Source organism: Falco peregrinus, chromosome Z (genome assembly GCF_023634155.1).
Source record: "Falco peregrinus isolate bFalPer1 chromosome Z, bFalPer1.pri, whole genome shotgun sequence".
NCBI classification, from domain to species: Eukaryota; Metazoa; Chordata; class Aves; order Falconiformes; family Falconidae; genus Falco; species Falco peregrinus.
Genome location: NC_073739.1, coordinates 27,307,821 through 27,333,641, shown reverse-complemented (window position 1 = coordinate 27,333,641; position 25,821 = coordinate 27,307,821). Strand labels below are relative to the sequence as shown.

Below are 25,821 nucleotides of genomic sequence, written 5' to 3'. Positions count from 1 at the left end.
CATCAGCCAGCACACTCCAGGCTCTGACAGCAGCTAGCAGCACTGCGGGAGCAAGGGTCTCCTTCCCTGGCTCACCCCATCCCACCCCCACTAAGCGCTGCTGTGACCCCACTACTTGGTTTGCACACTCAGATTTTTTTTCTCCAGTGTTGAAATGCTGGAATTACCTGTTTATTTATTATGTGAAAAAGTAAACGTATTAAGAGAGGGCTTTCTATGGAGGCATGTGTTTATGCACAGAGATGTATTTTTAGAGTGAGAAATCATGATAGAATGAAGTAACATTTCACCAGGTGGTCTTTCTTCTGGTTTAGTGCTACTTTTGCTTTGATGTTCAATCACTGAAGAAAGACTTTGGAAACAGCTTATGAGACAAGGTCAGGAAAACTTGTTATGCCTGTAGCAAAGATGCTAGTGGATGTTAGTTAGTGTTGGACTGCAAGTGCATGTAATCTGCTCTAGATTTTCTCCCATACCGTGAAATAATTATGTTATCCATAACACACAGAGGAGAAAATATTTTAATATTGAAGCATGCAATTGCACTGAATAAAAAGCCAAATCAAGTTGAGATATGTTTTGTATTTATTCATATCTATATTTAGATTAAGTATTCATTGTTTTTTGAGTTTATTATAGGGGATTTCACCATTGTCACCATTTCCTTTAATTTCAATATACATTCTGGACATGCAATATACGGCATTAAACCTTTAGCAGATTTTATAAATGTTTCAAGTTTAGTGCCAACTGTAAATTACATTTACAGGTTCTTCAGTTGCTCTGCTTTTGGTTTCATTAGCTTTTGCAATGAGGTTATACCTAGATGAAGGGAGAGGATGATCCTTCACACTCTTTTATCAGCAATGTATATGCTATAAAAAGTTCTTGAATGGACCTATGGGACATGAACTAATGTAAGTTAATGATTTTAAAGAACTTTCAGTACATCTGTATCAAATAAAAACTAAGACAAATGCAGAAATGGATGAAAGAAGATCAGTAAAAGCAGATTTTCCAAAGTTGTCTTGCTTAATGGGATTAGGTATCTTAAAATTTTTGCTTCATTGAACAAGGATGGAGGAATGTAAGTGTAGAATCCTGTACAGTAAGTTTAATAACAGCAAAATTGTAAATAAAATGGAGTGGTTTTTAAAAGTTAGTGGAAAAAAGATTTCATACCATAAAGTCTTTATTAGTCACAGTAATTAAATGGAACTAACTGTGGAAAATGATTTATGGATAAATGCTTTTGGACAAAGTAGCACGCTCATATACTTGTGCTCTGGAATAGCCCTGTAAATGTTATCCCTATAGTTCATTTGTAATTCTTGCTTTCCCATTACCCTAATGGTCTCAATTAGTGCTATTTTTCTCTGCATCAACACAGTGCTAACTTAATCTGAAATTCAGACTTTAAAAATTGTGCAATACACTCTGAAAGCAGGTTTCAGAATGGAGCAGTAGAATTATAAAGTACATGAAACATTACTTAGAAATATAAATATGCTCCTTGCATGGTTATTAATCTTCTGGTGTGTATGTATGTCTGTGTTGTGTGATTGTAAACTATTTCCCAAGGTCAAAAGCTAGTAAGTTTCTGTAATACACTGTGAAGCCTGGAGGCAGACTGAGTTCCATGTGATGTGGCAGTTGCTAGGGTAACTAATATTATTTGTGAATGCTGAGTATAAGATTTTCTCTCTATCAAGTCAGAGTTTTTTTCCATTCCCTCTTCCTTTCTTCTCTGTTTTTTCCTTGCTCAACAAAGGGATGATAAGCAGCACTCCATTTCCACCCTTTTTTTTTGGCAACGCATGCTGGTTGTTTGACCCCTACTTTAACAAATAGAGAGAGGCCTTCACATGTGTGGCCTCATTTATATGCAAGTTATGTGGAATTTTAGAATGGTATATTTGACTTTTCCATGCTTTTCTGTGGCAGTAAATTTTAGCCCTGCTGACAGCAGAAATGCTTCAAGCAGAATAAAATTAACTGGAAAATGTTGAGTTCTGTCATCTTGCTTCTTATTATAATTCACAATCTGAGTTCATTGGAATCCAGAGAAAAAAGAATAGCATTTGCAAAAAGAGAATGAAACATAACCATTTCATAGATTTTTACACTAGCAAATGTGGAAAAAAATACAGTATTTCACCTATTCATAGCAAAAAAATTAGAGAGGACTACAATCAATGCAATGAGTTTGCTTTCAATTTCTTTCTTCAATTTGACATCTAGTTACTATTAATTTTAAAGCACATTTGCAAGATCTTTCTGCTTCAACATGGTACATCTATTTCTTATCCTTTTCATAAAAATTTTCTTCACTGAGCACAATTTTTCACAAAAAACTACAAACTTTTTTACTGTGAAACTTGTTGAAATGTGCTATTTGACATTATTTTATTGCCAAACCAGCATTTTTTATTTTTTATTTTTTTTACAAAAATAAATTTTGGGGGAACTTGAAAATGCCTACTATTTTCATTGCAGCCTTAGCAACCAACCTACTTGGTTTCAGAGGATGTTGCAGTTTTTCTACAAATGTGAAAATTAAATGTCACAACAGTTTCTTTAAATAATTAGTGAAATAATTGCTTTACTTTCATTTTTTCTATATCCTATGAAAAACAAAGCTCTTTCTTTGAAACTAAGTATCAGCATTTTAAATGTGAGTATATGAATTTAGCCGTTACTCCTGAATGTCAGTAATATTTGAATAAAAGATATGAATACCTGCTGCTCCTACCGAAGTCAGCAGGTTCAGATACAATCATGGGTGCAGATCAGGTGGTTTTAGGCATTCATGTCTGAAAACAGACTTAAGCTGAAAAACTTTGCTTTTTCCACAGCAGAGATGCCATCCTGAGAACTCCTTATGCTTTGGAACCATACTGATGACACCAGACCCACTTACCAGAGGTATTCTTTCTCTTGCTTTTAGACATCATAGTTGATGTTTATAAAATAAAGAATATGTTTCTGAGGAGAAATTACAGACAAGAAAAAATTACTTGAAGGATCTGAACCAAAGTGCTAATTGCCTTTAGCCATTCTCTAAACTATTTGAGAGCTCAATCTGAATTTACCAAACAGTTTTAAATTAAAACATTTCTGAAAGTGATGTCTTACAAAAATGAAGGAGGAAGTGCTCCATTTTCACCCAGTAACAAGTTGCTTAAGAGTGACAGGGTTTGCATGCACAAGTCATCTCGTGGGATCAGAGCCTGAATTTTAAACTCTTCACCATGGAAGTTGATTCTCAGTGCTGTATTTAAGTCACACTGATAATTCTATAAAATAAATAAATTGAAGAACTAGTGTTGTATTTAATGTAGTACCCAGCAGAACTGAAGATTAATTCATGTAAAAATGCACCTTAGGGTTTTTGTATAGGAGGATTTATGAGAAGACAGAGTTATGTTAACATTTCCTATTTTAGACTGTGTGCTTAGTTGTTCCAATAAATTTGTAATTTGGTATTAAGAGCAAGTAATGCCTAGAGGTAGCTACAAAAATGTAGGCTAAAGCAGGCATTTTTTCTGTTAATTGGAGTTTTCTTAGATAATTCCCCTGCTTTGATGTTATGACACTTGGGGATAGCATCCCTCCCTGTTTATAATAATACAGGCCAAACCATACCTTGTTGTGAAAGTTCCTTTTGCTTTGTCAAACCATTGAACAGCTTTGTTAGACTTACTAAGGCACAAAAAAAAAATAAAATTGTTGCTCCTAGGTGATATTTCCATGCGTATCCTAAATCAGTAAGAAAGAGCCAAGATGATTTTTAAAATAGTGCTTAGGGAGATTATGTGTCAGCACAACAGACAAAGAAGTTCACAATGAAGAAAAGTAGCCATAAGGGGTTTTTGGTACTTCCCCAAAAATGTGATCTGAGTGTGAATATGACTGTTTGATTTTCTAGACCTAAGTAACCATGATGTTGGGAGGCAACTTGCAGAGTTGTGTTCCTTTTCTACCTATGACCCTGTCTCCTGTATAGTCTTGCAGAAATCATATCACTTCTTTGCAGGAGAGGTGTGAAACAGAAGGGTAATGGAGAGATTGCTGTGATATCTACATCAAGTGTGGGGGCAACCTAACAATGCTATTCTAGTTCTGTGCTTGAAATAACAAGTCCTGCTAAGATAGCTGGGTAACAGCTAGACTGTTTTTCTGGGCTTGAGTGAAATCACTTTTTCAATTGTTTATTGGAAATCTAGTCCATACAAGGGTGGGCAGAGCCAATGCATTTATCTTGTCATCTACCAGTGTACTCCATGGCTTTATTGCTCCTTAGCTTTTTGTTCTTCTTCACTTAAGTTATAACTTCTGTTTTGGTTAAAGGGCTTGTCTCTTTTGACATGTCTGTACAGCGTATCTTCTGTTGAGGTTCCTAGGTATTGTGACCCTTAAAGATAATACTGAGCTGGCACTGTTCAACATCTTTGTCAGTGACATGGACACTGGAATTGAATGAACCCTCAGCAAGTTTGCCAAAGGCACCAAGCTGAGTGGTGCAGTCAACACGTTGGAGGGAAGGGACACCATCCAGAGGGACCTTGACAGGCTTGAGAGGTGGGCTCATGTGAACTTCATGAAGTTCAACAAGGCCAAGTGCAAGGTCCTGCACCTGTGATGGAGTAATCTCAGGCACAAATACAGGCTGGGCAGAGAATGGATTGAAAGCAGCCCAGAGGAAAAGGACTTGGGAGTGCTGGTGGATGGGAAGCTCAACATGGCCCAACAGTGTGCACCTGCAGCCCTAAAAGCCAGTCGTACCCAGGGTGGCATCAAAAGAGGTGTGGCTAGCATGTCAAAGGAGGTGATTCTCCCCCTCTGTTCTGTTCTTATTTTTTACTGAAGTACTGCATTCTACTCTGGGGCACCCAACATGAGGAGAGGACCTACAAGAAACCTGGAGAGGGACTTTTTACAAGGGCAGGTAGTGATAGGACAAGGGGTCCTGGTTTAAAGCTGAAAGAAGATAGATTTAGATTAGCTATTAGGAAAAAGTCTTCACTGTGAAGGTGTTGAGACACTGACACAGGCTGCCCAGAGAAGCTGTCGATGCCCCAAATCCTGGAAGTATCCAAGGCCAGGTTGGATGGCGCTTTGAGCAACCTGGTCTAGTGACAGGTGTCCCTACCCATGATAGGGTGGTTGGAACTAGGTGAACTTTAAGGTCCCTTCCAATCCAAAGCATTCTATAATTGTATCATAATAACAGCAGTAAAACAAAAACAAACAAACAAGTCAGTCTAGTTAATTTAATTTCCTTTGTGCTTTTTTTTTGTTTGTTTGTTTGGTTTTTTGTAGTTTTCCTCTTAGTTGGTGTAATTAGTTAATCAACTTTTCTAAGTTATGCCTGGGCTGGGGTTATGTATTTGGTTTTTCACATTCTTTCTATGCAAGAACTATGGGATTCTAATTTTTGATGGTGAAGGTACTTCTAAGGACAAGATGAAATCTGCCTAGCATAGAAAAAGGGAACCATGCCTCATGGACTGAGGAAATTTCTTTTTTAGAATTTCTAGCAGAACTGAACTCAGAATGAAAATTGAAGAATTTCTTCCTTTGCCTTCTTGGATGAAAATAAGCTTTCTGTCTGGAGAGCAGAGAACTGGAAGCAGCTCAAAAAGGACTGTAATTGTTGTTTTATAACTATTTAATATTGTTTAAATTATATGGTTTTGGGGTATCTGATGGTATTGCTATGGGTTGTAAGAAGGAAAAATCTTGATCATTCAAAGGGAGGAAGTCCTTTTGACATCTTAATCTAGTTTGCTTTAGAAAAGGCTCAGTTGGCCTTATAAAATGTTTGCTTTTTGTTGAGGGGAAAAAAAAGAATATATCCTCTGCAAGAGAGTTTATTCAGAACTTGCTTGTTTCAGCAAGGCCACTTTCTCAAAAGGTAATCTGTATTACTTTCTTTATACTTTGGCTGAAATCATAGGATCCGTTCTAATGTAGTGCTGGTTATAGGTTTTTCCAGATGCATGCTGTCTTCTACCTTGATGACATTCTTTTGTAAATTATGAGTACTAATAAGGAAAGATTATTTTTTATTCTTGAACTCTATAGTAGATTTTTTATGAAGATAAAATGCAGAATAACTACAGACAGGAGGTGTGCAATGGTGAAGTCAGATTAAAAGGAATGATACCAGCTCAGGGGAAGGGAAAAAGAACACTGAGATTTTATTGGTTTAATCCTAGTAGCAATCCTTTTTAATAGGATTTGGAGAACTTTAATATGGAATGTCCTTTGCCTTAGAAAGTAAACTTTATTTTTTCAGCATAAAATCTTGCTGTTTTTTCAGTATTAGGAATTTCTAACTGGTCAAATGTAAACAGATTTAGGCAGGATAGCACTTTACAAAAGCAATGAGATGGCATTGTGTATGGTAAGGTATACCATTCCACATATGCACTCATTGAATAAAAGGGATTTCAGTTTATGCATTTGTACTCTAAAAAGCCAACATCTAAATGGCAGAATAAAATGCAGTGGTGGGAATCTATTTTTAAAAACAGGTCAGTCAGGAACATCTCTTGTAGTGAGTCCATGTTAGGTCTTTATGTGGGATGACCCTCATAGGTCATTTTTGAATTTCATGCTTCAAACGAAAAAGAAGATATACATCAAAATCATATGTTCAAATGTATGACTATTAATAGAAAAATCTAGTTATTTCTCAACTGAATCAAGATTAGTTAAAACAATGTGGTATAAGCATGAAACCAAAACAATCTCTGTCTTAGATGTAGCATTCATCCAAGTTTCATATATAGGACAATGAAAAATTACTAGAATTTGTCCTGGTTTTGGGTGGGATAGAGTTAGTTTCCTTCCTAATAGATGGTATAGTGCTGTGTTTTGTATTTAGGATGAGAATAATGTCGATAAGACTGATACTTTAGTTCTTGCTAAGCAATGTTTACACTAAGTCAAGGACTTTTCAGCTTCTCACCCCATGCCAACAGCGAGAAGCCTAGAGGGGCACAAGAAGTTGGGAGGGGACAGAGCCAGGACAGCTGACCCCAACTTACCAAACGAATATTCCTTACCATGTAATGTCATGTTCAGTATATAAACTAGGGGGAAATCTGGCTGGGAGCTGCTGTTTAGGAACTGGCTGGGCATCGATTGGCAGGTGGTGAGCAATTGCATTGTGCATCCTTTGTTTTGTATATTCTAACTGTTGTTGTTATTATTATTTGCACACACACCCCACACACCCCTTCCGTTTCTGTCCTAGTAAGCTGTCTTTATCTCAGCCCATGAATTTCACGGGTTTTTTTTTTTCCCCCAGTTCTCGCCTCCATCCCACTGAGCGCAGGGAGTGACTGAGCAGCTGTATGGTGTTTAGCTACCTGCCTGATTAAACCACGACAGATTTCTAAGGGGAAAAAAAAAAAAAAAGTGTTGAATTTTTGAACTGTTAACTTATAAAGAAAGATTATGGAGGTAAGGTATGTTTAGCTTAGTTTAGGAATGACTGGAGAGGAACAGTATATTCCTGATGCATTACTACTCCTCCAAAATGCAATGGTAATAATATCAACAAAAATGTATAACAAATACCTGGTACCAGGTTGTTACAAATGTTAAAGAACACCACATAAAGGTACAAGAACCTGTGACTTAGGAAACCACGGTATTATAATGCCAACTAAAACCAATAAAATGGCAATGAGTATTACATCTTTCTTTTGGCACTTCAATATAATGAAATAAACTGATACAAGATATCATTTGCTGCATCAAAATTAACACCATTAATTTATAAGGACGTTAACTGGAAATGAGTCTGTAAGGCAGATAAGTTATTTAATATGATCTCTGCATTAGCATAAAGTATATGCTAAGTATTATTGTGGGCTGATTAGTAAGAGGAGAAAACAAATAAAGCAAGGGGAAAGGAAGTGATACAGGGATACGTACTGATTTTTAATAATCAAATACATGCTTTCTGTGGCTGGCCTGTGTTTTCACATGCATAGCTAATAAATTTCAAGATTGCTAAGAAGCATTTTTAAAAATAACTGGAATAAACAGATGGTTTAGGTGGTAAAGGATGAACATTTCTGTCCTTGGATATTTTTTTTTATCTGTGTTTGGGACCAGAAGCTGAAATATATTTTTGCATGGTAGAAGTTTTCAAGCACTCTCAGGTGAAATGAGTTCAAATACTGCAATCCAACACTTCATGTCTTCACTTCCAGAGTCTAATGACACTCTCTGGAGGTGTTGCACAGCTTGGAACTGTACTGGTGTTGATTTAGTTGCATTTCTGTGTGTGTGCACACAGCTGAACGGCTCAGTGCCCTGTAGTATTGGTAGGTGCATGGTAATGCAGCTGAAGGCAGTTTAACTTGATGGTATGTTACAGTAGTGTGTTGTGCCTGTGTTATCCCAGCATGAAACTCATGACAGAATGCAGTTATTCCTCTCTCTTCTTGAATGTTCTATCATTTAAATAAGAGGCACTTTAAAATCACATCACTTGTGACTTGAGAATATCTAAAATGCAGTGAAAATTCAGTTAGGACTTGGAACAAAAAAATGTGGAGGGATTGTTCAACGGACTACTGGTTACCATCTGAATTTTTTTGCCTGGGAACAGAGGGTTGGGTATAGCATATTTAGTGAAGGCTGGAGAGCTCCCAATACAAACACTTTTCTGTTCTCAAAACTGCAGTGGGATGGGGAACACAGACACCATGGCCTGGCTGAACAGTAGGAAGTTGACTCTCTCATTCAGATATTGGAGATGAGCGCTCAACTTTCTCTTCCACTTGTCCAATGTAGAAATCAGGAGCATTAAGGAAACATACAAGTAAGATCAAACTTATTTTGATCCATCAGATGTGAAAAAAAATTGTTTCCCCAGTAGGGCCTAATGTATTTTGGCCTGGATGTCACAAAGGAGAATTTTTGTTTTCAACAGCTTCCTAATAATGATTTCTCATCTCAGTTGTGGCACTTCTTTTTTGATTTCTTTTTTGAGGAACAGAAGATACATACATGAAAAGAATTAAAATCCTTGGTATGGTAAAAATTAAGGGAGTTAAAATAAAAATAGCCAGAAGGAATGATTTCATGTTGTAATAGATGTCACTCTCCCACAGCACACTGAGTTTTAGATTGTTTCCCTGACCAGTTATTGCTTAAGGCTGCTGTGTAATTATTCACTCCCAATGTTGTAGTGCTTTTATGGGTACATTGCATAAAATGGTATCCTCGAATTTACACCTTCCCTCGCAACATCTGTAAGACCAAAGCTAATTTGGCTACTTCAATTTAGCATTTCTTCCAGCTAAAATACCACCATTATTTTTAGGCCAATTATGCCTCCAAAGATGTAATTACTAGAATTCTCTGCAACTTTAGTTTCGTGTTAAATTTTTAATAATTGCATCTTCCCTGGATAATAAACACCTCAGGATTGAGCCTGAGACTTGGGGTTATTTTGGCCAGGATGTAGTTGTTCCTGATAACAAGGGAAAAGGTCACATTGAAAAAATGGTTTACTCCAGGCCACTGTCAAAAAAGAAAGCACCTTATTATTATTCAACTCAATTATTTAACTTTGAATTAGTTCCCCTGCTAGCTGAGAATACCTGCTAATGCATGATATCAGCTGCCATGTTCTGCTTTGTGGTCAAGGGCTGAGAACCTACAATGCAGCCAATCTAATGCCTTTTGGCTGTTTATGAGTCTCACAAGGCAGCAGACTGGATGACTCTGTCAATTTTGGCAGGAATCAGAAAACAGAACTGGGGGGACATGCTGCACACTTCCTCCTGATTCCAGTTGTCTTCTGTGGCCCAGAAGAATTTTGATGCCATGCTGAAACATTGGCACCACGAAGGGCTTTGTTTATTTCAGCCAAGTAGAAAGGTAAGGTATAAAATAGGAAGAGGGTAATCTGTCACAGGGAAGGAAGTGTGTTTTCCTGTGCCCCAGGAGTTCTTGCTCAGGTGGGAGCCAAACTGGTGGCAACAGTGAAAGGAGAGGCACGGGAGAAAATGTTACCTTTGGCACGGGACCAAATATATAGTGCAAGCATAGAGAGAACTTGTATGTGAACAACACATAAAAACAGAAAGAAAGGGATGAATACAGTCCTGGCAACAGGACAAAAACCAAGCAGGGCAGGAGTAAGTAATGCTTAAAAGAAAGAGGAAGCCTATAGAGCCATGGCATGGGAGTGAGAATCAAGTGAGGGACAGTGGGTTTTGAAAGTGGGACAACAGAGCACTTTGAGCCCCAACTTTGAACCCTGGCAGGGAGCTATTTATGTGGGAATTGCAGGAGATTTCCAAAGCCAGAAGGAAGTGTCTGGAGGATTCATAGGGAATCTGGAAGAGAGGAAGAAAACAGAAAAGCAGAGGCCTCCTGGAGATGTGCAGTGAACCTGAGCTTTCAGTGCAGACAGAGCACTCAAGTCCCTTGTTCACATCACTGGTGGAGGAGTGGAGCATGCAAGTGAGGGTCTGCAGGCAGAACCACAGCAAGGTAAACAGTAACGAGTGCCATTTGTATAGCTAGGTTGAGACACACAATGGCTTTAGGTGGAGAGCCAGGAGCTGCTTGAAATCATATCTTCAGAAAGTTTATGTGTTTGTTTCAAAAAATCTTGAACATTTGTTTTGACTTGGGGTAAGGTATTAAACTAACGCAAAGCTTTTTGCTAGGCACTCTTTTATGCCTGTAAATGTTTAGGTAGGGATTGCCTACTTCCATTAGGATATCCAGAACAGAGGGTTTTTTTAAATCAAAGTCTAGTGAAGAAGTTAACAACATGAAAAGTTGACATACAGTCTTAAGGGCATATTCTCAGAGTGTAATAAACAGAAAGCTGAGTGTAAGATTCATAGATTACTGAATACTCTGGATATAAATCACTTCCTGTAGCATCCAAGTAGAGGGCTGTTCTTTATTTTTCTTTACCATTCACAGACTAGATAAAAATCTCGATTGAATTAAACATTAACATCAGATAATTTTGCTTAAAAAAGTAAATAACATTTAAATGTTTTGTAAATTGAGTAGTGAGCTTTAAAATGGAAAATGGAAAATGTAAATACTATTTTTCTTTTTTAATGTCAGTTTTGAATCAAAATAACTGAAATCTACATGACTTTTAAAAGTCTTTTTTACAGTTAAATCTACATATTTTGGAAAGTAGAAATTTGGTTAAAAAGTAACCAGGTCAACAGAAAAAAGTCCTATACAGTAGGAAAATTGATCTTCATGCCGTATATCTTTCTGGGTTCAGATTATCTTTGTTTCCTGTATTCTTTGTGTTACATATTCTAAACATAAATTTAAAAAATGGAAAGCTGAATTAGTCAACTAAATATGTTTCTTTGGACTTAAATAAGTTTGGTTTTCCTCTTGATGCAGGTATGTACTCAAAACCCTTTGGACAGGTTGATATGGCTGGGATATATCTATATGATGAACCTGGAAGGGTGTGGAGCCCACAGAAGATTGCATCCATCCTTTTATCAATCCTATGCGCACACAGTGTGATTAAGGGCTAGGGCTGTTATTTTGTGCCCAGGATTTAGAATCGGAATCATAGAATCGTTTAGGTTGGCAAAGACCTTTAAGATCATTAAGTCCAACTGTAAACCTAACACTGCCACACCCACCACTAAACCATGGCCCTAAGTGCTACATCTACACATCTTTTAAATATCTCCATGGATGGTGACTCAACCACTTCCCTCAGCAGCTTGTTCCAATACTTAATAACCCTTTCAGTGAAGAAATTTTTCCTTCCCTGGCACAACTTGAGGCCATTTCTTCTTGTCTGATCACTTGCTACTTGGGAAAAGAGACTGACACCCACCTTGCTACAGCCTCCTTTCAGGTAGTGTCATTTGTTTCATCCTCAATGGATGTGAAATTTACTGTTGCATTATTGCCAAATGGAGATCTGGTGCCTTCCTGGCTTAATGATCTGGGTCATCCCTGAGGTGACGTATTGTCACCCATTTAGTCACCTACTCTAGTACCTGAGGTCTGGAGAACACCAACATTAACCCCTCTGATCTCCCAGTTCCATTGATGTCCCCTATTTGGAGTTGGTGAGATTTGGTAACAGTTCTGCATTCACCTTGTCTGCTGCCTTTATACTTTGTGAGTCTTGATCATATTCCTCCTCTACTTTCTTGCCTGACAAAGCAACTACTCTGGGGGATATAGTTGCTTCATTTCTGTGATCTCTTTAGTCACCATCCTCGGCACTTTGCCTTTGCCTCCTCTAACACCTTATTAAGTTGCAGAGGCCACACTCAAGACGTGACTGTGCTAAGGTTTTGGATATCAGCAAGACAGACAGAGCCATGGGTCTCATTGCTCAGTGCCTTTTGTAACGATGGCTGACATGTTCATGGGTTTCTTAACTGCCACTAGACATAGAGCCAAAGATTTCAGAGACTTTTCAGTGATGACTCCAGGATCTTGTTTCTGAGTTGTAATTGCCAAATATGAGTTCAGCATCTTGAAGGCAAGTTCTAGATTATTTTTCTCTATAGGCATAATCTTAAATTTATCTTTGCTGAAACTCTTCTGTCACCTTTTTCCTCACTTACCTTTGCAAAGTTCTTCTGGACTATGTTGCCATTAGCATGGCATTTGACTACAGAGAATTCAGATACATGAATACAGAGAAATCTTGCACAGAAGGGGGACCTCCTACACTTCATTCTCCAGGCTAGCTATTTGAAAGCAAATAATTCTTCAATAAGTGTTCATAATCTATTTTTTTTATGAAGTGAACTCTTTTACTATTATGTCACTTTTCTAAGTATTGCCTCAATTTTTGCAGCCTCTTCAATTTGTAATATTTCATCTTAAGAAGTGAGCAAGGATTGGTTGCATTACTTGGCTGTTGTTCTCAACAAAGCACAACAAAAAGAGAAAAGCCCTTGTGTTCTTTTCTGTCTATATACAACTTTTTTTTCCTGAAATCAGTTTTGCACCTGAGAGTATATGCACAGTTTCTTGTCAACTGTGATCTTGGTGTCATTGTTCTGGCTTGTCCTTGATTTTGCTCTACTTGAAGTTCTGTTGTTTGTGTATGTCAGCATGTATCACTCTGCCGGTCTTTGTACTATCTACACCCTTTGTATTTTTTTGCTTCCAGGTAACTGATGCAACTGCTGAACAGCTTTTGGCCCTATTCTGACAATGTTGGAAATACCAATTCCCTAGAGGCAACTGCTTCTGGAGGTTTGTCACTTAATAAGTTCTCAATGTGTATTAAAATGTTGAGGTTTCATGTTGGATGGACAAATTATAGTGTTCATTTTCCTAAAGAGAGCATAAATAAAACAAGCAGAGAGGTATCTTGTTTTCTCCCCTAACTTTTACAACATAGGTATAGCATATAATTTGAAATTTCTGTCATGCAAAAGTTGGAGATACTCTCTGAAGAATCCTGATGGTTTATATTTTTAGAGACTTAGAGCTCAGCTTTAATCTTTTAAAGAAGTATATGATCAGGAGATGTTTAATTCTCTAATAAGGTTATAAACAATGATATAAAAAGAAAATGATCTCTTTTATGTTTTTGAAGAAATGAAGTGATTTGTTCTTTCCATTTGGGTAAGTTCCTTTTTTCATAGTTTTGAAGATGTGTCCAAAAACCTCCAAATGTATGATGACAAGAAATTGTATTTAACCTTCAGTAAGGTGCTGCCCATGATGATCATTAATGGGAGTTGTCCCCTTTTCCTCACAATGTTTTTCTGTAACAGCAGTTCTTATAATTTAAAAATTGTGTTGGTGCCTCTTAGAGTCCCTTAAATCTACTCTAAATACTAGCTTAAGATGTCAACAAGTTTCTTCTGATAAAAAGCAAGAAAGGTTAAATTCTTTATTTACAGAACTGAAATGTAGTTATAATTTAAGACAAAAGTCATCCTCAGTTGCTCAGTTGATTAAGCTAGCCTACAGGGCTCTCATTTAGTTCTCAACAGTCCAGGCAGTTTTTTTCTTTAAGAAGTCTTCTCTTTTCTTCTTGTTACATCTCTATCCAATGTCTTGATTTTGGGTTGGTTTCTTTGTTTTATGATTAAGAGGAATGAGGATTATCGATTAAACTAACGTTCTTCAGTATTGAACCCTTAGAATTAAAGGTCAAATGAAGAAAGAGGTTTCCTTACCCTGGGAGTTGTTTTCTTCTCTTTCACTGGAAGTTTTCCTTTTCTATTATGTTCCTTGACATTTTAGAGTTTTTTATTTGACTGCTACTCTTGATGTTAGTGTGGGGAGATTTGCCATTAAATAATAAATTATTGTCCATTTAGCTTTAGCAGTTTTATACATCGTTTCACTGCAGAATTTAACCTAAATCTAGTTGTAAATAACATAGAGTTAACTACTGGCATTTGTAAAGAATTTTTTGTTTCTGTGGCTGAGAACTTATTTGCAGATGTGACTTCTCCTAGAGAACTGAGTACTGCAGTTGTGATTTTTATTTTAATATATTCTCCATAATACCTAAAAATCTGTTACTCAATACAGAGTGTTTCCTAAAATACTTGTACAGTATTCTTCCCCTATCTCAGAATGCAACATGAGATGCTTGGCGGCCAATTGTAATGGGAAATCTATAAATCAACAGAGAAAGACATAAGACACAAGAATTTGGACTTGGAAAATATTTTGTGTTCTGAAAAGTACGTTTCTAAAAGATGGAAATTAAAATCACAAAGGATTTTTCTTAATTTGCCTATAACAGACTGCGTTCAGACCAGTGAGATAAAGGAATTAGAAAAAAAATACTGTTCATCAGGAAAAAGTCACATTCTCTGGGTGAAACTCCTATTTTGTTACACAGTCTTTGTGTAAGTATGCTCTATGTTGCCAAAGTAATGGGGTAGAGAAGTTGTCTTAATTTGTCTTTGTAGGTTGCCAGGCATACCGTGACCTCTACAGTCAATGGTTTGACAACATAAAGACTCTGGCTCCATTCCTTGCATGTTGACCAGTACAGCTGAGCAGTAACTAGTTTAGTTTGTTGCTGGGATGGGCTAGCAACATGCTATGATAATCTCTTTCTTTTCCACCTGTCTTCAAGAAAAGTCACAGTGCATTTCAAAACAGCTTATTCTAGAGAAGTTAGTCCTTTGGGGCTAGAATTTTTCAGCCTGTCTCTTCATGCATCTTTCCATGAGCACTATCAACAGCAGCCATGAAGGAAAAGAACAACATTCATGAAAAACTGATTTCACTTCACTTTGATCTTAGTAGAGCTGGTAATGGTGAATGATTTGGCAAAGCTTACTGTCTATCTGTGTCTAATACACAACAGTAGCCTGCACAGAAAGGATACTTATAACCTGTCCAGTCTCCTGAATTCAATGTTTTCATGAAGTTTATAAGAATTAAGTGTGAGCACATTGTGAATGATCTATTTTAAATACATTCCACAATTAATAGCTACAAAGCCTAAAGGTGTATCTGTAGAAAACACTGATTTCCTGTCCTGGTTCCAGCTGGGACAGAGTTAACCTTCTTCTCCATAGCATAGCAGGTGCAGCTGTGCTGTGGCTGTGCTGTGCGAGCAATGCTGACAGCACACGGGTGGGTTTGGCTGTGCCCGGGTGGTGTCTATCCTCAGTCAGGGACTTCTCAGTGTCTCAGGCCCGGCCAGCGAGAGGGCTGGGGGGGCACGGGGAGCTGGGAGGGGACACAGCCGGGACAGCTGGCCCAGGCTGCCCAAAGGGATATTCCATACCGTAGAACATCACACCGAGTATACAAACTGGGGGAAGGTGGCCGGGGCCTGTGGGTCACTGCGCAGAGACTGGCTCTGCATTGGTCAGCCAGTGGTGCGCAATTGTACTGTGCATCACTTGTTTTGTATTTTCTCTTCCTTTTGGATTTAATTCCTCACCCCTTCTCCCTCCTTTTCATTATAGCTGTTGTTGTTATTATTATTGTTGTTGTTGTTGTTATTGTGGTTTTATATTATTTCAATAATTAAATTATTCTTATCTGAACCCTTGAGTTTTACATTCCTTTCCGATTCTCCTCTCCATCCTTCTGGGTGATGGGGGAGTCAGCGAGCGGCTGTGTGGTGCTGAGTTGCTGGCTGGGGTTAAACATTTCCCCAGAACAGGATTCCTTCATCCCCAGATTTAATTCCTATTTATTCTGCTAGTGCTCATCAACTCTGCCTACAGCTATTCAAGCTATTAATTAGATAGATTTCACACAAACATATGCTCTTGCATGTACCAGGATTTTTCCTGCTTTAATCATAACAATAAGCAGAAAACAAAGGACAAAATAGAAGTTCTGCAGAGAGGAATGGAAGGCTTTATCTGATCTGCAATGCATAAATTTGGTCTCAAAGTACATGACAGGTAGGTAAGTGTCAGGTGCTACTAGGTGCAGAATTGTTGTCTTTCTAACTGAGGTCTTTTCTTGTTGGTTGAAAACATAAGGAAGATTTACCACTGAATTTAACATCTTGTTCCACCTTCGAAGCCTTGGCTTCAGTTCTGCTGCTTATGGTCTACACAGACAGCTGATACCCATCTAGTGCACTAAGGCTTGGCAATGTTTGTGAGGAACTTGCATTGCATTTTAATATCTCTGATCCCTCAGTCATGAATGAGGCAGCATTTGAATGAAGCTGTTCATGACATTTTAACTGATATCTCTTCATACAGAACAACATCTCACAGCTGCAGGTGCTCTGACAAACAGGCTATACTGACAGTCAGTAGCATATCTCAGTCACTATTCAGGATTCATACCCGCAGGAAGAACTGCTGTAATTTGAAAACAGCCAGTTTAGCTTTGGTCAGGATCTATGTTTAGTTCATTATCAGTTTCCTATATTCTCTGAGAATAAATAAAGCTTTGCATACGTGACGATTAAGCTTTTCTTGAATTGTATCTGTACTCCAGTGAGGGCTGCTAACATTTATGATTCTTTTTCATGATTTTTTGTATATGTCCAATAGATACATAAACATACTATATGCATATATATACTCTATGTTAACAGCAGTAAATTTAGCTTTTTGGAAAACAGATATGTTATGCTAAGACTGAAAATAACACGTAACAGTAAAAAGTCACTGACAATGTAGGTAGAAATTGGGATCTATTTTACTTTGTTTTAACAGCATAGTGAGAAAATCTACTGAAATTTATAGCTCTGTTTTTTATAGGCCAAGTGCCTGCAGGTCTTGTTGATTACTTCTGGGGTGGATATTCAGCACTCCTGAAAACCTGGCTTTGAGTGGCTTCCACAGATATCTTTAAAATAGCCATTGCTTGTTTGGCAAGAACATGAATATGAGCAAAGTATTGGCCATCAGCTCATAGATCCCCGAAGAAAACATTCTGTTATGTATTGTCCTATAATTCTGCAGGAGCTGTTAATGAACAAACACTACTCCTTCCAGACCTCTGCTGTTATCACTGATGATGCTTTTGCACAAATGGATTTTGGTGTGCTAAGGAGCTATGTAAATTGAAGATCTTTTTTGAAACAAGAGTAGTTTAGTTTCTCCCAGTCTTAATTTTGTTTCCTTCCAGGCTGCTTGCCTTAACTGTATAAAAAAACCCCAAACAACAAACATAATTAAGATAAACTTACTTAAATGGTGTGTGCATGGAAAGGAAAGCAAAATTGGAAGGGAAATACTGTCTGAAACTTTTAATCAGAATGTATCAAAATTGTATCAAAGTCAGTATATATTATGTCTGATTTGAAGACCATTAAAATCTATGACATATTTCTGGGTCACATATACAAAGCATACTGCCTTACACTAGATTATGTTATCCCTTCTTTCAGTGGAAATGAAATTTTGGATTTCCTTTTAGAAGAATACTGACAGGGGAAAATCTTTAGTCTGTCATATCTCTGCTAATGGCTATAAATCCAAATCTAAGGTGAGACACTTCAGATATGCTAGTTATAACTCGTTAAATTTGCAGGGAAGGAGGGTGACCTTTCAAAAGGGCATGGAAAACAGGAATAATTTCAATGCACTGTGGAAGAGGCTCATTGCCGTGCATGTTTGGGCTGCAATTACAGAGATTTTTTTCCAATGGTTCCCATAATTCTTTTTTCTGACTGCCAGACTGGCACATGAAATCTGCACTCAGGCTTTCTGCTGGAAAGCACACAGGAACAGCGCAGCCCTGTAGTATGAGGCCAGCCATGTGAATCGTGAAGCTCAAGAAACGTTCAGCAGCTAGGGAATGCTGTCTGCATGCTGAATTGTACATGAAGAATAGGTGGGTTTGGCCTAGTTTTAGTTTCACCTTCTGCCTCTGATGTTACCCCTGCAAGCCACCATCAAAGTTCTCTGTGCTTTGACATTTGGGATTTTAGAGCAGATTTCTTCTGATGAAGTTTGACTAAGGAGCGTTCCCTCATTGCAGTCCAGTTTTTCATGTTACAAGATGGGAAGTGAAATGTTGCCAATCACTAGAGCGCACAGCATGGCTTTCTTGTTGAATTTCGCTAGCTTGGTTTTGGCTACAAGGTGAAGCTCAGATCTACTGTTTCCTCCTGCCTTTAAGAATAGGTATCTGTGTAGGTAGATACCTATATAGGTATGCAGATATAGCAATAGGTACTGCAACTGCATTGGCTCTTAGTTGAAATGCATTCAGTAGAAAATTCTACAGGGGACAAGAAAAGCTTTCCGGTGACATGATAGACGTAGAAGCCCTTTAACATTTTACACCCCTTTCTGTTTGCTTGTTTAAAAGGGATTAATCTTGTGTTTCACCCTCAAGGAGAAGGTCACTCAACACAAACTCTTTGGTTTGAAAGAAACTTCAAGGGAATGAAGTAGCACCAGAGATAATCTGTAGATTTGAGGAATCACAGTTAAAAGTGTCTCCTGATGATCACTGCTGGCAATGAAGGCAAACGGTGTACACAGCCGTGACTGAAAGATACGAATGACTGGCAGTAGCGCTGCTCTGTAGAGCGGATCATATGCTTTTACCAGGCTTACTGACAATGGCTTGCTGCAACAAGCTGTTTGTACTGCAGCATGTAGCCTGCCGGCTGTCATCTTCATGTATTCACACTGACACTTCAAGGTCATCTAGAAGCTGAAGTAAGAGTTCAAACATTTATCCTGTGAGACACTATTTAAGTGAGCTAACCTATTTAAGTTAAATAGGTTACAGTTTTAATGGCTATTTTCCCAGAGCTGCTGTACAGAGGCAGGTCTAAAGAGGCTTTCTAGGTTACCAGTTTCTTCAGTTTTTAGCAGTATCCACTGTTACACAAAGGCAATGCTGCGTCTCAAGCAAGGAGAATTTGTCAAAAGAGAATTTTCCCCTCCCCATCACTGCCTGAAATATTTAAAGATGCCCTCTCTGTGAATGCAATAGTCATTTGCTCACTTTGGATTCCTGTCAGCCTTGCTTCCTCAGTCCACCGTGAAGCAGCAGCTTTGCTGAAGGACTGACATTCTGAGCCTTGGCCTACCCCACCACTTTCTTGTATGTCTTTACTGGTGTCGTTTCACTTGTACTGTGTTTCCTACCCCACAAACTCTCCATTTACTTTTGTTTTGCTTCTTTTCCCTGGTCTGTTTCTGCTCCTGATATTCCTTACATTTTTCTGCCCATCTTTGTGTCCCTGTATTCTCTGGCTGGAACTTCCTTTTACAGAGACTCTTTGCCCTGGATAGGTCCTGTATCTGCCATGTGTCATAATCATCACTGTGATAGATAGTAAACTGTTTGTTCATCAATTTCAGTTAAAAGACAATGGAGAAGGAGGTTGCCACATAAACTATGTAAGGCTAACTGCAAGGCTAACTATATTGCTACATTGTGTAAGATTAACCGCAAGCGCTCAACTAACCAAATGTGGTAAAGCAAGATAACATTGTGTGGGGGTCAAGGAAGCAAGGAAAAAGGGAGTACAGAAGTACGAGGCGAGGAATTTGTGACGTGAGGAAGACAAGGAGCCTTCATCCCCACGACCACCAGGAGGCTGAAGAAGACAATGAACGACCCCCTAGCAACCTAGCAAGGAGCGGCGCAGACGCAGAGTACACCGCTAAAGGAGACACGTATACAGGAAGACGAAGGGTATAAAACCAGTGACTCTCGGGAACTGGGTGTGCGCCGTTGGTGGAGCAGGAGACTCCCCGGCTGCCCAGCGCTGTTTTGCTTGTTGCCGCTTGCTTTAATAAACTAATTTGGCTCAATTGGCTCTGGCCCTGACCAGTTATTATCGCCAACATATATAACAATCACCAAAACCCTTTAAAATTAATTTCCTCAAAGGAGCTGTTATGGTTTATTGGCCTCACCTGTAGTCTTGTTTACTTGGTTTGCTTGGGTGTCTGTCCTCTAGATATTTGTTGTATGCTGAGGCAACATGTGGCACAAAACACATTAATCTGGGTTTGTGAATCATACGCATGTTACTGAAGGCTGTAGCAGTGTCATGGTGCCTTTTCTGCTCTTGATCCATCAAGGATGCAAAGCTATTATTGCTCCTGTCAATACTTCATGCATTTAATTCTGACAGTTCAGTCAGTTGGCCTGCACAGCAGCTGCCGCACATGTATGTACAGCACTCCTTTCACTGTCACCAGTGGCTATTTGATTAAAAAGAGATCAGGGAGGAATGTATTGGTCCTAAGCCTGGCTCTAATGAAATGGTTACATAAAGTCCACTAGCAATTGCTTCCTTCTCACACTTTCTTGCTTGCTTTTTCAGTGCACAGGGCCAGAGCAGTTTGTTGTTCCCATAGACACCAAAGGGAAGAGGTGGTGGAGGTGCTGCTGGGACCAGAAGGCTGAAAACTTGAAGTGGACTGGTTGAAAGACTTCTTACTACATCTGCAAGATACCTTTGCTTCTTTGCATACCCCCTAGCAAATCCTTTGTACTCCTTGAAGCTATTGTTATTTGCCTTCATTGTGATAAAGCCTGTCTTTAGATTTCACTCTCAAAGCTGTGGGTGAGGTTCTGTTCTCAGTACACAATATGTGTTCAGACAGTATATAATCCCCTTGGCACCCTAGAACTGTCCAGTTTGTGGAAACCATCATGCTTTTTGTTTTTAGTGTATAGCTCAGTTTAGCTGCTTTTGCTGTATGAAGTTATTTGTTCCTGTCCTACAGTCTGAATGCATTTACATTACTAATGCATAAGAATTTTCATGAACCACATGCTCTCTGGCATTCATTGTACATGCCCCACATTTGACTTGAAAGCCTTTTCACCTCTGAGGTGAATCGTTGTATGCTTGAGAGAAAAATATTACATTGCTGCTGGTTAAAACCTCTGGGAAAAAAATCCTGTGGAGAAGTTCATGAGTGCTTTTATTTGTATAGGAATAAATGATTTTAAAGTGTGATTTAGTGCTTAATGCTTTCTAATTTTCCCTTGCTTGAGAAAAAGTAAGTAATAGGAAGGAAACTCATGTGGAGGGAAAAGAACCAGCAAAAGTAGTGGGTCTCTTTGCACAGTTAAAACAAAAAAAAAGTATCCCAGCTGCTAGTGCAGACAAAAAGTACGACTTTGGTGAATATCATGGGAATAGGTACTGTATGAACACTATTGTGAATAAAGTCCCTGAAAAAAAAACAACCCTGGAGTCATGGACCTTTAGTAAGATTGTTTCACAGCTGGTAAGTAAAAATCACACTGTGTTCTCCCACTCTAAATCTGCTTAGCAGGAAAGATTTTTGAAAGCTTTCGAATCTTAAATGCTTAAATTGGTATAAATTCCGTTGGCCGTGAATAACAACAATAAATCAGTTTAGGAAAGAAATTACTCCTCCTGTCAGCCTGTAAGTTTGAGAGCCCCTTTAGTGTTTTAAGACACCTTTTATGATTTGTGGAGGTGAGCACTAGCATGTATAAAAAGTTACAGCATCTCCAACAGGCCCTTCCTGATGTGAAATGCTTTAAAATGGCTTTTCCTCTGACGTTCGCTAATTACACTACATCACTTGTCACTGCTGAATACTCTCCTTCGGTGACCAGCCGCAATACCCTCCTTATTTTACACTGCAATCTTACCTCCTGCAATGCAAGAGCTTTATTTTTCATTGCAGTGCCATTTACAAAATGTTAAGAGCAAGCAGCTGCAGACTATGGATATGCATGAATATTTCTGGTGAGTCTTTGTTCTTCCATCGATACAGCAATTAGGCTGAAGCTGCAAAGGGGCAGGAGAAGAAAAGCTCTCCCCTTGCAATTCTGTTTATCAAGCTGCACATCTCTGAGCTGGAATTTCTGGGTTCACTGCTTTTGTAAGAATGCCAGTTTGGCACCCAAAGAAATGAGCAAATAAACTGAAACCAAACAAATTCATGCTTTCAATTAGGAGAGGTCTTGTGTTCTTTTATTACACATTTTCATCCTCTCAGCAGCTAGCACAGAAGTCTTCAAGCTGTTTCTTAGCTCGTTTCTTGGTAGAAAGTTTCTGTTCTGTCAAAAGGCTCTTTCTGGGCAGCTATCTCCAGAGAAAATCATGTCCGAGTACTAGACAGTAAACAATGGCACAGTCCCACAGGGTCTAGGGTGACCTGAATGTTAAAACTAAAGGCACTGACAGCAGCAGGATCCTTCCAGACTGTCTGTGCACATGTGCATATATAATGTTGACTATGAATATTTTAAATAGCCTTGGTCCAACCTCAAGCAAAACAACTTACAAGACACTGTGAAATAAAGGATGTTTTTGATAGCAGTTTACTTTTAGCTGCACTTGTAAACAAATCTGGTTACAAAGATGTCAGGGTATGTCTTTATCAGTCCTTCCAAGATTTTATACCATTTACTCTTTTCACCTGTTCTTTCCTTGTATGTAGATGTTCCATAATGTTGTCATAATGAATGTGATGACATAGCTTTATGTATCCAGGATTAAAATCAACATTTACCTGCACTTAATTCCTGTTGTTGTTCATCTCTCCTTCCTCCTGTGAACTGAATAATGGAGAGTTTTGCCTATAGTGCATTAACATCTACAGCTCAAGCAACCGTTCCTCTTGTGTTTTCCCACTGGCTTTATGCTAATGTGCCTTGACTACTGAACAATTTGTTTTTACTAACAAGTTTTCTTTTTTTTGTCTCTCAGTTGTCACTGCAATGCTCCATAATAGGTTTACTAACTGTGCTGTGTCAAATTTTTCTTATGAAAGAATCTAATTTTTAAATTTCTCAATGCAGCATCTCAAACCTGTTTTCATGGAGACCACCTTTCTTTCTGTTAACAGGAAACATATTTTGTGTCTGTTTATAGTGGGCTATAATCCATTGCACAGGGAAACCATATTTTGCAAACTTTCATTTCATATCAACAAGGGCTTGGAAGTCCCAGACCTTTAAGGCTCATCAAATGATTAAGGGAATGATTAATAAAATCAAATGTTTTGTTAGAAGTTTGATTTTAAGACAATTGAAACAAGTGAGTTGTTAATGGTTAATTCCAGATATAAATATTTTGTATATCTTGCTAAGTGCTTTATTGAGTGCCAATAAATCCTTTGTCCAAAAGTGTAACCTCAAAAGGAAGCACCCCCACAAGACAGATGAGCTGACTGGAAGTTCACCGTGAGGAATGAGCTCAGCAAAAACTAGGGGAAAGGTAATTCTGGCAGGGGGAGATTGCAACTGCCAACTCGTGGACCACCAGCTCAAGAAATCCCCCAGACCCAAAAAGAAGTTGAAACTGAGAATGAGGACTAAGTAACATGAGAAACCAGAGAACTGTTTGAAAAATAGGGAACTGAATACTAAGTGATGAAGGAATGAGGTAACTTGTAACTAACAAAGGCTGTTGTATGCTAAGCGGTACAGATGTGTAAAGTTTTGACAGTTGGGGAGCTGGGCATCTAGCTCCCTACTGCATGCAAACTAGAACAGAGGAACAGAAACACCTCAACTCGGTGTGTGAGTTGGTGCTGTTCATCGGGTAACAAGTCTGCCTATGGCACAACAGCCTTGCACTAGCAGACTTGGTGCACAGCCTGCACGCCCAGCACACAGCTATGGAGATATACTCAAGCGAGCTTGTCACCCACAGTGTAGCCCACCCACATTGCTGCACCACACTGGCTGTGCTGCTCCAGGTATCTGAGCTAGCTTGTCTTAAGTAGCCTTGGGAGCCAGCATGGCAGCGTGCTGTGTGGTGCAGACCTACAGGTCCTTTGGCAGATGTAGATGGATTTTACCACTTGAGCTGACAAATCATGGCTTCTTCAAAGCTGTTACCTGGCTATTCTTCATGGATTGCAGCCAGTTTACCTCTGTGGAGGCAACTCTGACTAGCATTTATAGGCTATTATGCTGCTAGAAAAGAGTTATTGTATTGTGGTTACTATTATGATACACATACTACTTTATAATTAAAAACCCCTTTACAGCTCAAGACTGGCAGATAAAAATCAAAAAATGTGTCATTCATTGGTAAGTGAACCTGAAAATGATGTTGTTGGGTATAACAGTCCTTATACAATAGCTACTTCATTCTACCAACCGAAAAACAAGAAATGAAAAGAGAGAAAGGTTAAAAAAATTGAAACATTATGGTTTTAATTCAATATTTTTTACTTTACCTCTGACCTCAACTCTCTGAACGTGGAGCTCTGGTTCTGACAGATCCCAGTAGCTGATAACAAGTGCTAAAATTTCATGTCCAAACTTGATGTCAAAGCAAGTTTTCTGTAACAGTTGCATAGCATCCTGTAAGAAAGGATATACAGCTGCTACTCAGCTGTACTGTGCTGTTACCTGAATGCCAGAATATGTTTTCAAATGTGATAATGGCTCCTCTGCTCCAGGATGCTGGGTCAGCATGTAGTTGTGCTTCACTAGGTTCTTACTAGGAGCAGGCTGCTCACCCAGCCCAGCCAGCACCTGCCACACCCCATCCTTGTGAAGCTGTCTGTACGGGTTCTTCATGCAATGACTCTTCTCAGGCTCCTGCATATTTGTTTGTGCTTCTGTGAGGAGGACAGAAGACTCTCTTGCTGACTCCAGTTTGTCCACTCAATGAGGATCCTTGATTCAAATCAAATCCTTGATCTGAATTATTTTTCTGCTTGACAGAGAGAGGTGACTGTTCTTACTCTTCTGTCACATTGAATTTATTCTGTGGGTTTACCTTACTCGCTCTGCCCTGTTGTGGGTGGAACTCCTACACATCCACTCATTGCCATCAGTTCAAAGACACTGTTTTCTTTCGCTTTCCTGTCCTATTTACAGCCTACATGTCTTCCCACAGATGGCCCCTAGAATGATTTTTAAAAGCATCTGGCCGTATTTCTCCATTCTGTTATTACTACTTACTGATAATGTTGGGATTATGCTGTACTTGGCTTGCTATTCAGATAAAATTGGCAATGACCTAATGATCTGACAGAGTAACTGCAAACAAGCAGCCTTAGCAGCAATGAATGTACTCTGAAGGCATAGGAAAGAGTGACAGTTGCATAAATATGTAAACTTTTGTTTTGCTAGCAGAGGTGTTTACAATCATGAAGATGTGGCAGGACGGAATTCAGTTTTTCAGGGATTATGCATATTTGTTCTGATTTCCAGCCTGTGTAGAGGTAGATGCCAGCTTGTCTTGTGGCTGGTAACATCTGAAGTCAAACTCGGGCAGATCTTCGTACCCCTGCTATAACCTTTCTCATTGGATGTTTGTGTATCTACAGTCACTGTGTGTACTGCTGCTTTTTATCTAGTGAGATAAACTAAATATTTTTTTTAAATTACTGCCTTTTTTTTTCTTCCTTCTGCCTTTGCACTGTAGTGTTCAGCCAGGGTATA

The 25,821-nt window shown here is 38.7% G+C and overlaps 1 long non-coding RNA gene across 1 annotated transcript; it reads left to right on the top strand.

The window, feature by feature from the left end:
* The first annotated feature begins 14,091 nt into the window (after positions 1-14,091).
* On the top strand, positions 14,092-21,394 carry LOC114013010 (uncharacterized). The gene is made up of 2 exons (XR_003555836.2): positions 14,092-20,115; positions 20,753-21,394. It is a non-coding gene; the product is annotated as an uncharacterized LOC114013010 (long non-coding RNA).
* Positions 21,395-25,821: the final 4,427 nt, after the last annotated feature.